This window comes from Saimiri boliviensis, chromosome 2 (assembly GCF_048565385.1).
Source record: "Saimiri boliviensis isolate mSaiBol1 chromosome 2, mSaiBol1.pri, whole genome shotgun sequence".
Lineage (NCBI taxonomy): Eukaryota > Metazoa > Chordata > Mammalia > Primates > Cebidae > Saimiri > Saimiri boliviensis.
Window position 1 is genome coordinate 232,451,365 of NC_133450.1, and position 4,827 is coordinate 232,456,191.

Here is a 4,827-nt window from a genome sequence, read left to right on the forward strand (position 1 = left end):
TAAATAGCAGTGGAAATAATCTAAGGAAAAACTGTCAATTTGACTGGGCTACAGGATGACTCAGATATATGGTCAAATGTTATTCTGTGTCTGTGAGGGTGTTTTTGAATGAGATTAACATTTGAATCTCTAGCTGAGTAAAGCCCACTACACTTCCCAGTGTGGATGGTCCTCATCCCCTCAGTGGGAGGCCAGAATAGAACAAAAAGGCTGACCCTCCCATGAGTAAGGGGGAGCTCCTTTTGCCTGACTGTGTGAGCTGGGACATTGGTCTGTTCCTACCTTCTTAAATGAATTAAAACATTGGCTCTTCTTGAGCCTCAAGGCTGCAAGTTTTTGGACTATACCTACCTCTGCTGGGTCTCCAACTTGCTGACTCCAAATGTCCATACTAATCAGCTTCTGTAATTATCTGAGTCAATTATCAATTCTTTAGACAGTCCCCAACTTACAATGGCTTGAAATGATTTTTCAGCTAATGATGGTGTGGGCTGTTTAGTTTTTATTTAGTAAACTGACAATGACTTTGGCTAAAATAATAAAGATTACCTTTTGTTTTTTACTTTCAACATAGTATTTAATAAATTACATTAAATATTCAACACTTCATTATAAAATAGGCTTTGTGTTAGATGATTTGGCCCAACTGTAGGCTAAATGTATGCTAATGTAAGTTTTCTGAGCACGTTTGAGGTAGGCTAAGCTAAGCTATGAGGCCCAGTAGATTAGATGTATTAAATACATTTTCAACTTGTCAGAGACATGTGAACCAGAGCAACTCCATCTTAAATAGGAGCTGGGTAAAATGAGGCTGAAATCTACTGGGCTGCATTCCCAGATGGTTAAGACATTCTAAGTCATAGAATAAGACAGGAGGTCAGCACAAAATACAGGTCTTAAAGACCTCGCCGATAAAACAGGTTGCAGTAAAGGAGCCAGCCAAAACCCACCAAAATTAAAATGGCGACGAGAGTGACTCTGGTCGTCGTCACTGCTACACTCCCACCAGCGCCATGACAGTTTACAAATGCCATGGCAACGTCAGGAAGTTACCCTATATGATCTAAAAGGGGAGACATGAATAATCCACTCCTTGTTTAGCATATCATCAAGAAATATCCATTAAAATGGGCACCCAGCAGCCCTCAGGGCTGCTCTGTCTATGTAGTAGCCATTCTTTTATTCTTTTACTTTTTAATAAACTGACTTTCCCTTTGCACTGCAGAATCACCCTGAATTCTTTCTTGAATGAGAGCCAAGAACCCTCTCTTGGGGTCTGGATCTGGACCTCTTTCCTGTAGCAAACTTATGATGGGTTTATGGGGACATAACCTGTCACAAGTTGAGGCACATCTGTGTGTGTGTGTGTGTGTGTGTGTGTGTGTGTGTGTGTGTGTCTGTGTAGACAGAGATAGAAAGAGAGAGATAGTACTCTAGAGAAACCTTACTAGTAACATATGTAGAACAAACTAAACAAAACCATCTCTATGTCACACCTAACTTATTGCTTTCCACTCTGGTACTATTGTTGAATAAATGAACAACTGTCACACAGTTACAAAATGATACCTTTTCCATTTTTATGACCAATTCAATCAGAAAAGCAATCTTAATGGAAACTATGGTCCACCTCATAAAAGCACATTTTATTTTTTTACTTTGTAGAATAGGTACTGTCAATTCTATTTTGAACATTAACCTAAAGATTGACACCCATACTAGTTGTAGTTTATGAATTGTGTTTGGTCAGCAAATAAAAGGATATAATTTTTGCTAATTTTAAAAATCACTTGGCCCAGCCCAGTGGCTCACAGCTATAATCCCAGCACATTGGGAGGTCAAGGAAAAGGATCATTTGAGCCCAGGAGTTCAAGATCAACCTGGACAACATAGCTAAACCCCATTTCTTTTCTTTTTTTTTTAAATGGGTATGCCTATAATTGTCCTATAATGGAGACATGAAAGAAAATGAGGGAAGAGAATAACAAACAAGGAGCCAACCAACATTTCGTTTAAACTTCTAAGTTGATATGATGTGGTACTGATAAGAGTGTATATTTTGTGTATTTAAAGTGGAGAGTTCTATAAATGTTAACTACGTTTACTTGTTCCAGATCTGAGTTCAAGTCCTGGATATCGTTGCTAATTTTCTGTCTCATTGATCTGTCTAATATTAATGGCTAAACCCCATTTCTACAAAAAAATTTAAAAATTTGCCAGGTATAGTGGCACGCCTATGGTCCCAGCTACTAGGGAGGCTGAAGTGGGAGGATCAGCCGAGCCTGGGAGGTAGAGGCTGCAGTGAGCTCTGATCACACCACTACACTCCAGCTTCAGCAGCAGAGTGAGACCTCACCTGTCAAAAAAATAAATTTATTTATACGAACTAGTTCCTTTAACATGAAATAATGTTCCCATATGTGCATACTCCATTGATTCACAGGAAAAAACTTGATGCAAGGATGAGGGATACATAAAGGAAGAATTTCTCCAGTATCTTTCAATCTTTTTTTTTTTTCTTTTCTTTTTTTTTTTTTTTTTTTTTGAGACTGTGTCTCCTTCTGTTGCCCAGGCTGGGGTGCAGTAGCACAATCTTGGCTCACTACAACCTCTGCCTCCCGGGTTCAAGCAATTCTAGCAGCCTCAGCCTCCCGAGTAGCTGGGATTGGGATTACAGGTGCCTGCCACCATCCCCGGCTAATTTTTTTTGCATTTTTTAGTAGAGACAGGGTTTCACCATGTTGGCCAGATTGGTCTTGAACACCTGACCTCAGGTGATCCACATGCCTAGGCCTCCCAAAGTGTTAGGATTACAGGCGTGAGCCACCGTGCCTGGACCAGTATCTCTCAATGTTGATTTCAGGGTTAGAGTCTTCTTGGCCCTGACTTTGTGACCACATTCACTGGTTATCTCCATGCTTGCTCTGGAGTCATGAGGCTAGGGAGGCCTAGGGCTGCTGGCTCACTGGGAAGCACTCGCAGTGGGAGAGAGCAGACTCTGCCCTTGGGGGTGGTTTTAGGTCCACATCCCTGGAGGGCCAGGAATTGGCAACTACTCTGTGATGTATGTCGTGTTTTCGCCACTCTAACTCATTACTTTGATATCTTGTCAGTATTTGTGTTAGAACAGTACATCCTAAAATGGCATTTTACATGTAGCTGCTTTGTGCATTTAGCTTTTGTAATACAAAACTATTATCCTTAAAAAATGTCATTTAAGTACAAGCTTTAAAAAGACTTTCAGAAATAGTTACCAATTTAGGGATATACCTGGGATCTGACATTATTCTTTTTAATCAAAATTTTAGCCCCATGGAAAAAAGTAGCAGTAGACACTTGAGATGACAGTGACATCTCTTTTTTTTTTTTTTTGTATGTACAAGACTCAAGTAAATAGAAAGTCAGCTTTCAATAATAAATCAGATAGTAGTCTTTCAAACTCTACTGTGGAAGCATATTTAATGCACACATTTGAATGTTATGCATAAATAATTTTAACTATGGAGTCCAAGTTCTGGGTTTTACATTAGATTTGCATATATAAGACACTTGCGGTCAAATTTCAAGATTGGTAAAGCCAATTTCAAGCTGCTTATATTTTGAGTACAGGTTTCACTATTACAAATATATGATGTTTAACTAACAAATCAGTGACCTGCGAAGATGTCTTCGTCCCATGCATATACATTTGAAATCCGAGTCCATTTGATATTTCCCTTCTTCTATAATCTTCAAATTATAGTTGTTATGCATTGAGTTCTCTATTCATCTCACCCTCTCCTTTACCTCAGCCTTCTGATACTTTGCCATTCTCTTCTTTCTGGAAACAACCAGCACAACAATTCCAGCAACAATTGCTATCACTACAACCACAATAACAGCAATAACACCAGCTTTTAGACCCTGCATTGAGAATTCAGGTGCTTTTTCATCAACACAATAAATTAAAGTTTGACCAGGATCCAGATCCGGCTGTTCCCCATTTACTCTCAGGTCCATTTTCTTAGAAGAATGAAACAAGGATTCACCTTTAACATCTTTTTCAAAATAGTAAGCCACATCAGCTCTGTCCACATCATTCTGAGTTTTTTGAGAAGAATTTTGAACCAGATCAACAGTAATAACATTATTCTCATACATAACATTTGTGATAAATTTTTGATCCAGGTGATAACGTGTTGTGATTGCCTCCCGAAGCGCAGCCTGCAAACTTTGAACATCGTAAGGTTTTTCTCTTGCTTTGTGTTTTAGTTCAATGATGATCCAGAAGATTCTCACTCGCTCGGAGCAGGTTATTTCAGTGTCCTTGTCTGTTCTTCTGACCCCAGCAGTGTTCACACAACAGCACGTGGAGGTGCCATTGCACTGCTTGGCTTTAAAGAGCCCGCTCTCATCACAGTCGGGGTCATAAAGCCCATCATTGTTCTGGAGGGCCCCTTCAGGTTTTGCTCTTCTCCCATGTTTTGAGTTAGTAATTTCCGCCTTCATCACCAAACATTTGGAAGCCAACTTTGAGCAAATGATGGTATTTTGTGAACCAACTGAAGTACACTGGCATCATATCCTTTTGTGTGGATAGGTTTTAACTTCTAAAATCATCTCTTACCTCATTCTCTTACTTTTAAGAAAGAAAGTTTCATTTTACCTTGGCACGTCGTGACTGCTGACATGATTTCCGACATACCATCAAATAGAATCATCTTGAAGAAGGTAGAAGGGGAAGTGGAGGGAGAAAAACCAGATTATCAGAGGCTCTGGTAAACATTTGATAGAAATCACTGTCTCCCTTAGTCCTCAAAAAACTCCACAAACCACGTATTGTGCATC

General features: G+C 39.5%; 1 pseudogene; it reads right to left on the reverse strand.

The window, feature by feature from the left end:
* Window positions 1–3,440: 3,440 nt before the first annotated feature.
* On the reverse strand, window positions 3,441–4,575 carry LOC101034600 (epithelial cell adhesion molecule pseudogene; annotated as a pseudogene).
* Window positions 4,576–4,827: the final 252 nt, after the last annotated feature.